Consider the following 12,923-nt stretch of genomic DNA (forward strand, 5'->3'; position numbering starts at 1 on the left):
ATTTTCTAGAGTGAAATTTTCATTATTATAAAATATCCCTCTTTGTCTCTAGTAACATTTTTGTCTTAAAGTCTATTCTGTCTAAGATTAATATAGCCCCTCCAGCTCTTTTTTTTTTTAAAGACTTTATTTATTTGACAGAGAGATCACAAGTAGGCAGAGAGGCAGGCAGAGAGAGTGGAGAAAGCAGGCTCCCTGCTGAGCAGATAGCCCGATGTGGAGCTTGAACCCAGGACCCTGGGATCAGGACCTGAGCCGAAGGCACCCAGGCACCACCCCCCCAGCTCTTTTATGATAACTGTTTTTATGGTATATCTTTTCCATCTGTTTATGTCCAACCTATTTGTATCTTTGAATCTAAAGTGTATTTTTGGAAGACAGCATATAGTTGGATATTGTTGAGATTTTTCTTTCCAGTCTAAAAATCACTGGCTCTTTATTAATGTGCCTAATAACATCAAATGTAAAACAGATTATTAATATAGGAGAAATTATGTTGCTATTTTGCTAATTCTTTTCTGTACGTCTTATGTCTTTGTTGCTGTTCCTTCTTTATTTTTTTTAAGATTTTATTTATTTATTTATTTATTTATTTATTTGATAGAGAAATCACAAATCACAAGTAGGCAGAGAGGCAGGGAGAGAGAGAGGGAAAGCAGGCTCCCTACTGAGCAGAGAGCCAGATGCGGGCCTCGATCCCAGGACCCTGAGATCATGACCCGAACCAAAGGTAGAGGCTTAAGCCACTGAGACACCCAGGCACCCCTCTGTTCCTCGTTTAGTACCCTTTTAAAAATTAAGAACTTTCTAGTGTACCATTTTAATCCTGTGATTTTTCAGTTTTTTAAATGGTTGTTCTAGGAACTAAAATATGCATCATAATTTATCACAATCTACTTCAGATTATACTAATTTAAAACCAGTAAAATAGGGGCGCTTGGGTGGTTCAGTGGGTTAAAGCCTCTGCTTTTGGCTCAGGTCATGATCCCAGGGTTCTGGGATCGAGCCCCACATCGGGCTCTCTGCTCAGCAGGGAGCCTGCTTCCTTCTCTCTCTCTGCCTCTCTGCCTACTTGTGATCTCTGTCTGTCAAGTAAATAAATAAAATCTTAAAAAAAAAAAAAACAGTAAAATAGAGGAACTCCGTCCCTCTTTGTGCTATTATTGTTATACATATTTATGTTATAAACTAACCATACAGATTACTGCTTGATACCATTTTAGGACTTTTGTTTTGTTTTGTTTTGTTTTTAATATCTCAACACAGGGCTTAAACTCAGAACTTGGAGATCAAGACCCAAGCTGAGATCAAGAGTCAGACACTTGGGTGCCTGGGTGGCTCAGTGGGTCAAGCCGCTGCCTTCGGCTCAGGTCATGATCTCAGGGTCCTGGGATCGAGTCCCGCATCAGGCTCTCTGCTCCTCTCTCTCTCTGCCTGCCTCTCTGCCTACTTGTGATCTCTCTCTGTCAAATAAAATCTTAAAAAAAAAAAAAAAGTCAGACACTTAACCAACAGAGCCACCCTGGCACCCTGAGAACTTTTAAGGAAGTAAGGAAAGCAAGGAAAGACCTATTTTATAGACTTATACAGATGACATGTGATATTTAATACAATTCAACAGCTACTGTTAAACAACTGTATTTTAAGTCAATTTTTAAAATAGGAAAAGGGAGGTGGCAGGGGTGGGGGGAACGCCTGGGTGGCTCAGTTGGTTGAGTGTTGACTCTTGATTTTGGCTCAGGTCATGATCTTTGAGTAGTGAGACTGAGCCCCACAGGAGACTCTCTCCCTCTCCCTGCCCACCCACTTTCTCTCTCTCTCCAAGCAAATGAATAAAACCTTTAAAAACATAGGAAAAAATATTTATACTGTGTTTTATATGTTCCTAGGTAATGAGAATTTTTTCCAGTGTTGCTGATTTTGGGAGGGTGGATTCAAGTTATCATGTGCTACCAGTTTCTTTCAATCTTACTTTCTTTAGTATCTTATGTAAAGCAGATCTGCTAGCAACAAAAATTCTGTTTTTGTTAATCTAGAAATTTTACCTTGATTTTGTCTTTTTTTAAAAATTATTTATTTATTTATTTGACAGAGAGAGAGATCACAAGTAGGCAGAGAGGCAGGCAGAGAGAGATAATGGAATCAGGCTCCCTGCTGAGCAGAGAGCCCGATGCGGGGCTCCATCCCAGGACCCTGGGATCATGACCTGAGCCAAAGGCAGAGACTTAACCCACTGAGCCACCCAGGCGCCCTTATTGTCTTTTTTTTTTTTTTTTTTTAAGATTTTATTTATTTGTCAGGGAGAGAGAGAGCACCAGCAGAGAGAGCAGCAGGCAGAGGGAGAAGCAGGTTCCCCACTGAGCAGGGAGCCCGAGGCAGAACTCGATCCCAAAACACTGGGATCACAACCCAAACCAAAGGCAGATACTCAACCATCTGAGCCTCCCAGGCACCCCGATTTTATTGTCTTTAATACACTTTTACTTTTTAGATAAGTTTTAGGTTCACAGCAAAATTGAACAAAAGTACAGAAAGTTCCCAAATACCCCTTGGCCCAGCATATGCATGGCCTCCCCCATTATCAACATTCTGTAGTAGCAGAGTGCATTTGCTACAGTTGAATCTACTTGATACATCATTATCACCCAAAGTCCACAGTTTTTATTAGGGTTCATTCTTTGTGTTTTAAATTCTATGGATTTTGACAAATGTATAATGACATATATCCACCATTATAGTACCATGCGACATTGTTTCACTGCTCTAAAAATCCTCTGTATCTATTTATCCCTCCCTCCTCTCCAGCCCCTGGCAACCACCGATCTTATTACTGTATCCATAATTTTGCCTTTTCTAAAATGTCATGTAGTTGAAACCACGCAATATTTAGCCTTGTCAGATTAGCTTCTTTCACTTAGTGTAATAAACACTTAAGGTCCCTTAAGGTGTCTTTTCACAGTATGAAAAGGCCATGCCATTTCTTCTTATCACTAATATTCCATTGTCTGTATGTACCACAGTTTGTTTATTCTAACAAAAGACATTGTGATTGCTTCCAAGTTTTCAGTTATGGATAAAGCTGCTATAAACATCCATGTGCATCCATACTTTTTTTGTGGACATAACTTTCAAACTCCTTTGTGTAAATACCACTGTGACTGCTATATTGCATTGTGAGAATATATTTAGTCATGTCCACACGCACAAATCCAGTTTCATTGAGATATTATTAACATATATCACTGAGTGAGTTTCCAATTTACAGCATCAAGGTTTGATTTACATATTGTGAAATGATTACCACAATAAGTTCAGTTAACATTTGCCATCTAATATAGATACAATAAAGAGAAATGGGAAGAAAAATAACTAAATTCTCTTGGTAATGAGAACTCTTAGGATTTATTCTCTCAACAACATAACAATAACTCTCTTCATATATATCACTCAGCAGTGGAAACCATACTCAGCATGTTGTACATTATGTCCTTAATACCTATTTATCTTGTAACTTAAAGTTTGTGGCTTTTGACCACCTTTCTCCAATTCCCCTTCCTCCCACCCCTGCCTCTGGAAACCACAAATCTGGTCTCTTTTTTCTAGTAGTTTTGTTGTTGTTTAGATTCTGTATGGATGCGAGATCATCCAGTATTTGCTTTCTCTAACCCATTTCACTTAGCATAATGCCCTCAAAGTCCATCTGTGTTGTTGCAAATGGCAAGAGTTCCCCATTTTTAAAATTAGTAATTTTAGTTTTAAAAATATTTTTTAAGATTTTATTCATTTACTTGAGAGAGAGAATAAGAGAGAGCACGAGCAGGGGGAGGGGCAACAGGAGAGGGAGAAGCAGACTACCCACTGAGCAGGGAGCCTGACGAGGGACTCCATCTCAGGCCCTGGAGATCATGACTTTAGCCAAAGGCAGTTGTTTAATCAACTGAGCCACCCAGGTGCTCCTAGTATGTTTAGTTTTATAAGAAACTGCCAAAATGTGTTCAAAACTGCCTGTACCATTTTGCATTTCTACCTGCAATCAGTGAGCATTCCTGTTGCTCCACACTTTCACCAGCATTTGGTGGTGACAGTGTTTTGGATTTGCACCATTCTAATAGGTGTGCAAATGAAATGCCATTATTTTGTCACCATCATTTTTTAATATGGTAATTTTACTAGATTTAGAATTCTTGTTTTACAGAGTAGTTTTTTTTATTTTTCCTTTCAGCTCTTTCTCTTTTTCTTCTTGAGGTATAACTGACATATACCATCATGTAAGTTAAAGTATACAATATCTTGATAGGACATATTTCTATATTACAATATGATTACCACCATAGTGTAGGCTTTCTTTACTCTTTCTATCCCCTTTGTTCTGCTCTAACGCGGTTGTTTCAAAATTCCTGCCCTCTAGTTTACCTCTTCTGCTTTCCATTTGCTCTACTCTGATGCAGTTGCTCTCTACTGCTTTTTTTCCCCCCATTTCACTCACTGAATTCTTCAGCTCTAGGGATTATGTTTGACTATTATGATTTCTATCTCTTCGGTAAATACTCCATTTTGTTCATGTGTTTTTCCTCATTTCACTGGACTGAGCTTCCTTGTAGCTGATTTGAGTTTCTTCAAAACAGCTATTTTGAATTCTTTGCTAGCTAGATCACTAAAGTCCATGCCTTTGAGCTCAAATATTAGAGAATTGTTATATTTTAGTGATGACACGTTTTCTTTATTCATCTTCCTTGTGGTTTTGCATTGCTGTTTTCACATTTGAAGTAGCAGACACCTCCTCAAATCATTACTAGTTGCCTTCAAATGTGGTATATTACTCATTGGTCCTGTTCTGTCTGGGGCCTTTGTATAGAAACTCTGGCTACACACTTCTTGCTCCCTCTTGTGGCAGAATTCTTAAACTTTTAAGTCCTTCCTGGTTTTTGTAATTCACCAACCAGATTGCTCAAACCTCTCTCCTTTGTTTTCCAGAAGATGGTACTCAAACTCAAGTTTGAGGACTCTCCCATGCCCACAGATCTTGGTCTGATTTTCTGATAGCACTCCATTTACTGATTACTAGATCGCTCTTGTTTTTTTTTTTTTAATTAACATATAACGTATTGCTTCAGGGGTACAGGTCTGTGAATCATTAGTCTTACACAATTCACAGCATTCACCATAGCACATACCCTCCCCAGTATCCATAATCCAGCCACACTATCCCTCCCACCACCCCCCAGTTCTTTTTGTTTCTTGAGATTAAGAGTCTCTTATGGTTTGACTAGACTCACTCCTGTGGCCACACTCAGGAATGTACACAAGCAGCCAACCACTGTGGAAGAAGAGTGGGAAAAGATGTGGGTTTGGTACACAGGATGTTCAGGGCAGACATGATCCCAGTAGGAGATCCTTGGGATCTGACACAAGCTCATGAGCAGACTTCCTAAAGAAATCTGAGGGTAGTTATGGGGAACCATGTCCCTTTAATGTCTTTGATAATCTTATGTGCCTCTTTCTTAATCTCCCTCCCCATACCTCAAAGAAACTGGCTACTCTCCAGCAGTGTCTCACACATGAGGTTCATGAATATGTAGATTAACAGTTTTCATCAAATTTGAGAAGTTTTTGGATATTATGTATGCCTTTCTCTCCTTCCCTTCTGCAACTCTCATTATTGTTTTGTTGATATGTCTGGTGGTACACCATGGGTCTCTGAGGCTCTGTTCAATTTTCCTCTTTCCCCCTGTGCTTTCTAAGTGTCTAGACTGTAAAATCCCTACTGAGCTACTCTCAAATTCACTGATTCTTTCCACTGCCAGCTCAAATGTGATGTTAAAAATCCTTCTACTGATTTTTTTTTCACTTCATTCATTGTACTTTGCAAGTCCACATCTCCCATTTTTTTTAGTAATTTCTTTTTATTGATGATCTCTATTTGATGAGCCAGTGTCATCATATTTTTCTTTTAATCTTTAAGCACTGTTTTTCCTTTTAGTTCTTTGAACATATTTATAATAGCTTCTTTGAACAATTTTCCTGTTAAGTCCAGAATCTGGAAACCCTGGGAGATAGTTTGTATTGACTGTTATTTAGAATGGAAAACCTCTACTGATCTATCTTCAAATTCAATGATTCTTACTTATGCCAGATCAATCCTTTTAATCACATTTAGATTTGTTTTATGGCCCAGAATACAGTCTCAGTGAGTATGCCATGTGTACAGATTCAATTTACTTAACAGATACAGAGCTGTTCTGCATTTTCTATTTAATTTTATGTTGGATTTAGTATACCATATTTTTCAAAATATTCGTCCCCCTCCTCTAAGTCATGAAATTTACTAGCATACTGTTTTTCATAATATCCTCTTCTCTGTAATATCTATAGATACTATAATCTACATAATGGAATACATTGGAGTTTTCTGTGAATTATCCCAGATTTTCTGCATGTTGCCTGCAAACAAAGACTTTATATCTTCATTCCTAATCTGTATACATTTCATTTTATTTCCCCTTTTGCCTTACTTGCAACAATAAGAGTTTCTGGTACAATTTTGAAAAAGAGTGGTAAGAGGGGACATCCTTGCTTTATAATATATCTTAATGCAAAAGCTTTGAGTTTCTCATCATTAAATATGATGTTAGCTGTAGGCCTTTTTGTAGTCTTTACCAAGCTAAGAAACCTCCACTCTATTCCTAGTTTACTGAAGTTTTTTTTTTTTTAATCACAGATTAGTGTGGGATTCCACACATAATGGATTATAAAGCCATAAAAAGAGGAGGAACATGACATTTGCAACATAAATGGACCTTGACAGCATTTTGCTAAGTAAAATAAGTCAGAGAAAGAAAGACATGATCTCACTTGTATTTTTTTCTTTTATTATTAAGTAGGCTCCATACCCAACATGAGGTTTGAACTCATGACCCTGAGATCAAGAGTCACATGCCCTATCAACTGAGCCAGTCAGGCACCACAATCTGTATTTTAACATATGATCTCACTCGTATTTGTATGTGGAATCAAAAAAGACAGGAAGAAAGAAAAAAGGAAGGAAGGGAGAGAGAGGGAGAGAAAAAGAAATACTACATGGCTCATATGGTTTCTCCTTTTTGGATCTCACAAGGATGAACTCAAGCTCATCAGGTCTCATGTGGTGAGATGAGGACCCTCTTCCAAGCTAACTGGGTTTTTGCATAATTCTTTTCCTTTTCATGATTTGCAGGTGGCCTCTCTCCATCCTCAAGCCAGCAATGGTATGTCAAGTCTTTCTCATACTTTGAGTATCTCTGCCTCCCTCTTCTGCTTTTAAGAATTCATGTTTTTATATTGGACCCTCATGATAATTCAGCATAACCTCCTTATTTTAAGGCCAACTGATTAGTCATCTTAATTACATCTGCAAAGTCCTTTTTACCAAGTAATGTAACATTCATGGATGTAACAGCAAAAGTAAAAATCACAGGGGCCAAAACTCCACCTACCGCAGTGGATAATATACTATGGTATATTCACCCAACAGAGTAATACTCAGAAAGTTAAAGGAAGGATGGAAAGAAGGAAAGAAACATACAATATAGATAAATATCAAATATTATGCTAAGTGAAAAATGCTTACACACAGTAGTATATATATATATATGATTCCACTCATGTCTAATGAGTATATTTTATAATATACTCTTCTATCTGGCCACCTGCATGTTCCTTTGACAATCATCACTTCCTAATTTCAAAAGCAGTATCATGTTTTAGAAATTTTTTAGAAAATAAAAATATCTTGGGGCGCCTGGGTGGCTCAGTGGGTTAAGCCTCTGCCTTTGGCTCTCATCGTGATCCCAGGGGCCCGGGATCGAGCCCTGCATCGGGCTCTCTGCTTGGCAGGGAGCCTGCTTCTCCCTCTCTCTCTGCATGTCTCTCTGCCTACTTGTGATCTCTGGCTGTCAAATAAATAAGTTTTTTTAAAAATCTAAAAATAAAACTATCAGTAATAGAATCTCATTCAGCCATTTGTTTTTTAATTTTTTTTATTTATTTGAGAGAGAAAGAGAGGGAATGAGAAAAGGGGAGGGGCAGAGTGAGAGGCAGACTCCCCACTGAGCAGGGAGCCCAATGGCTGGACTCGATCCCAGGACCCTGGTATCATGACCTGAGCTGAAGGCAGACGCTTTACCAACTGAGCCATCCAGGTGCCATTTATTTTTTTTTTAAGATTTTATTTTTAGGTAATGTATACACCCAATGCGGGGTTCAAACTCACAACCCTAAGATCAAGAGTTAAATGCTCCACTGACTGAGCCAGCCAAATGCCCCTCATTCAGCCACTTAAAAAGTTATGTTTAAAGATTTTTCAATCATAAATGAAAATACTCACCAGCTGGAGAAACTGTGATAAGTTACTTAACCTCTCTGTTGAAGTAATATTATCTATAATTTTGGAGAGGATTAAATTAAATGATACAGCAATTTTCAAAGTGTGGTCTCTGGACCAGCAGCATCAGGATCACTTGGTACTTGAGAGAAATGCAAATTATTTAGCCTCATCTCCAAGTGGGGACTTGGACGCATCAAGCTCAAGTTTGTGAACCACTGGGATAAAGTATTTAAAACATCACATACATAGTAATGATCATAACTATCAATTTCTAATATGTAGCACATGAAAAGCATTATGCTAGGGTTTTATATGCCTAATATTACTTAACCACCATGACAATTCAGTGAGGTATCACTACATCCACTTTATAAATGAGGAAACTTAGGCTTAGGGAAGACAAGGAGCTTAGATTCATTCTCTACTCAGGTTTCCCGTTTTTGCTGTTTGTTTCTGTTTTAAGGTTTTATTTATTTGACAGAGAGAGACACAGTGAGAGAGGAAACACAAGCAGGGGGAGGGAGAGAGGGAAAAGCAGGCTTCCTACTAAGCAGGGAGCCTGATGTGGGGCTGGATCCCAGGACCCTGAGATCACGACTTGAGCTGAAGGCAGCCCCTTAACGACTGAGCCACCCAGGCACCCCAGGTTTCATTGTTTTGAGAAATCAATGTAAAAAGCCACAGATTCACTCACCTAATCAATCACATGCTTAGCGGTCTCATTTAGTTTATCACCTCATTTTATGGATTAAAAAAAGTAATTCCCAGAGAAGGAAAGTGATTTGCCAGGAGTCAAACGGTTTATGGAAGAGCCTAATAATAATGATGATGATGATATGATGATGAATTTTTACATAAAAAATAAATATTTTATTAAGTAGCTAAAGAAATGTATCCAGAGAAAATAAACTTGTTTATGCCTATTAGCCTCTTAATGAAGAGAGTTGCTCACAGAGTTGAAAATACTGAAAGCAAACATTAATTGTCAATTAAAACACAAGGCAGGGCGCCTGGGTGGCTCAGTGGGTTGAGGCCTCTTCCTTTGGCTCAGGTCATGATCCCAGAGTCCTGGGATTGAGCCCTGCCTGGGGCTCTCTGCTTATCGGGGAGCCTGCTTCCCTTCCTCTCTGTCTCTGTCCGCCTCTCTGCCTGCTTGTGATCTCGGTCTGTCAAATAAATAAATTAAAAAACACACACACACACACACAAGGCAAATAATCAGTGGTTTTCCTTGCTCTTGATAAGTCAAAAAATGTTACTAGTCAATTTTTTTTTTTAAAGATTTTATTTAGGGACGCCTGGGTGGCTCAGTTGGTTAAGCGGCTGCCTTCGGCCCAGGTCATGATCCCAGCGTCCTGGGATTGAGTCCCACATCGGGCTCCTTGCTGGGCAGGGAGCCTGCTTCTCCCTCTGCCTCTGCCTGCCTCTCTGTCTGCCTGTGCTTGCTCGCTTTCTCTCCCTCTATCACTGGCAAATAAATAAATTTTAAAAAATAAATAAATAAATAAAGATTTTATTTATTTGACAGACAGAGATCACAAGGAGGCAGAGAGATAGGCAGAGAGAGAGGAGGAAGTAGGCTCCCTGCTGAGCAGTTAGCCCTGATTCGGGGCTCAGTCCCGGGATCCTGGGATCATGACCTGAGCCGAAGGCAGAGGCTTTAACCCACTGAGCCACCCAGGCACCCCTACTCAATTATTATTGTTTATTTAGAATGTCAACAAGAAGTTTGACAAAAAGCAAAATTAGACTTATAGGGCGCCTGGGTGGCTCAGTGGGTTAAGCCGCTGCCTTCGGCTCAGGTCATGATCTCAGGGTCCTGGGATCGAGTCCCGCATCGGGCTCTCTGCTCAGCGGGGAGCCTGCTTCCCCCTCTCTCTCTCTACCTGCCTCTCCATCTACTTGTGATCTCTGTCAAATAAATAAATAAAATCTTTAAAAAAAATTAGACTTATAAATAAAGAGAAGAACCTTATGGCTGATGGTTGCCAGAGGGGAGGAAAGTGGGGAGTAGGTAAAAATGGGTGAAGGGGAGTGGGAAATACTGACTTGCAGTTATGGAATGAATACATCATGGGAATAAAAAGCATAGCATAAGGAATATAGCCAATGATACTGTCAGTGATAGCACTATATGGTGACAAAGAAGAGCTACACTTGCGGTGAGCATAGCATTATGTATAAATTTCTCCAATACTATGTTGTACACCCGAAACTAATGTAACATTGCATGCCAACTATACTCAAAATTTTTTTAAATAAAAAATTTTTAAAAACAGTAAGTTTCAAATGATTGGAGAACTAGTTCTTATAAACAGTCTATGTATAAATACAGGAGAGAATATTTTCAAACAGGTTGAAAAAACACTAATTCAGTACAACCTGAAGTAGAATCTGTGTTACAACTGGTTATAATGAAAATATAGAGCAGAAAAAGGTTGGGCAGAATTAGGAGTTAGAGGTGTCTTAGGCATGTTGTACCTGACGTATCTATGGAACAGGCAGACAGCTCCACAAGGCAGCTGGATATATGGTTCTGAACTTAGGAGGGAAACCCAAGATGAAAATTAATTCCACTTGTTTATCTTTTTTTAATACAGCTATTAGAGAAATTTAAATTACATATATGGCTTTTTCTGTTGGATCAAGTCTCTGTTCCACCTCTCTATTATTAACCCTGGATTAGGTGGTCAATTCTCATCCTGGTCTTTGCCTTCCATCACCTAACCCAGGGGCTAATAATGGAGAGGTGGAACAAAGACTTGATCTAGCAGAAAAAGCTCAAAGAAGATCACGTCCTTGATTCTTAGTACAGATGGAAAGACAGGAAAATTGCCTCCCAGGGTATCTTTATGAGCATCTGAGGTGAGCCAGGTGCCATTTGCAAAGAGTGGGAAGCAGAGACAAAGATGCTGGAGGGAAATAAGAGTGAGAAAGGTCTTGGGCATGTTGTGTCTGAAGCATCTGTGGAACAGGCAGACAGAAATCTCCAGGAGGCAGTTGGATGTGTGGTTCTGAGCTCAGAAGGGAGGAAGCCCAAGAGGAAGGTGAGAATAGCAGAGTAACTGGCATTTTGGTGGTAACTGAAACCAGCAGTGAATGAGATGGCTCACAGGGAAAGACACAACTCCACATAGGTGTCTGGAAGAACAGGCCATGAAAAATGAGAAAAAAAATATACAAAAGGTAAAAACAAAACTAGCAATTTACATTAAACACATAGTTCTTCACTTACAAAAAATAAATAGAAAATGAAGAAGCAGGGGCGCCTGGGTGGCTCAGTGGGTTAAAGCCTCTGCTTTCAGCTCGGGTCATGATCCCAGGGTCCTGGGATTGAGCCCCGCATCGGGCTCTCTGCTCGGCAGGGAGCCTGCTTCCTCCTCTTTCTCTGCCTGCCTCTCTGCCTACTTGTGATCTCTGTCTGTCAAATAAATAAATAAATAAAATATTAAAAAAAAAAAAAAAGAAAGAAAATGAAGAAGCAGGGATGATTTCTAAAAACCAAGGACATAATGGTAAGAACTAAGATAATCAAAACAACTGAACATGGCTAAAATAAAATCACAGCAAGAAATGAAAGAAAATCTGCTTTGAGTTCCCCATGGTGCTTTTACAGATTAGAGTAGAAAACTGCTTAAGGACTGATTTTTAATAATAAGGAACCATCAGAGATCAAGAGATAATTCTCAAAAATTGAAAAACTTGATTACCAAATTGTGAAGAACAAACTCAAAACTCTTTAGAGAAGGCCTGAAATAGAATGGATGGACATAAATGACCAATTCTGCAAATTTCCTAGAATGTAGAATGGAAGACAGACCGCCAAATGCACATGGGAGGTAGAGCCTTCTCTCCTGATAATATAGAAAAGTAACAGTTTTCCAGCTTATCAGCCATCACAAAAGTAGAAACTCACTTACCCTCTCTTATCTGCTGGGCAACATCTGCTCAAGAGATCCTAACAACCTGTCTATCAAATTACTCAGGAAATACACAACCTAGATCGAGTAAAGGGCAATAACTACCCGATATAAGAGGAACCAGAATCCTGAGAAAGCAAGTCCAAGCAACATAATTAGTATATAAAGACAATGGTATTGGCTCACATACGAAGAGCTAACATGTAAATAACAAGGATTCCAGTAAATTAAAGGAACAGACGGAAGAGAATTAATCATGATGTAAATAAGATACTTTCAGAGTTGAAAGCCTTTGAGTTTTCACATTGAAAGAGACATTCTAAAAAGAATCAGCATCAAAACAAAACAAAACCTTGGTTTCAGCTCTGACATTTAAAGAGCTTAGGAGTCACTACTAAATTTAAATTTAAATAAAATTTAAAATTTTATTAATAAAGTTATTAAATTTTATTATTAAATTTTTTTTCAGAGAAAAAGTATTGGTAAGTAATAAATAAGAGAAAAAGGATTACTGTCCAAATTACATAAAGGATTTTTACAAGGTCACAAAAAATAGAGGAAAGTGAGCAAATATATAAAAAGGCACTCCACAGAAGAAACATATCACTGTTACTCAATAATTCACTAGTAAATAGTAAACC

The 12,923-nt window shown here is 38.7% G+C and overlaps 1 protein-coding gene and 1 long non-coding RNA gene across 5 annotated transcripts in view; one reads left to right on the forward strand and one right to left on the reverse strand.

Annotated features, from left to right (window-relative positions):
- The window catches only part of ZNF239 (zinc finger protein 239), a 103,895-nt gene that overhangs the window by 24,291 nt on the left and 66,681 nt on the right, over positions 1–12,923 (forward strand). Inside the window, exon 4 of the transcript XR_014309222.1 lies at positions 7,214–7,271. The gene's annotated coding sequence lies outside the window, so the exon portion shown is untranslated. The remainder of the gene's footprint in view (positions 1–7,213; positions 7,272–12,923) is intronic.
- LOC309860183 overlaps positions 1–12,923 on the reverse strand; it is an 84,668-nt gene that overhangs the window by 21,095 nt on the left and 50,650 nt on the right. The gene's annotated exons all lie outside the window — the stretch shown is intronic.

This window comes from Mustela nivalis, assembly GCF_964662115.1.
Source record: "Mustela nivalis genome assembly, chromosome: 2".
Classification (NCBI taxonomy): Eukaryota; Metazoa; Chordata; class Mammalia; order Carnivora; family Mustelidae; genus Mustela; species Mustela nivalis.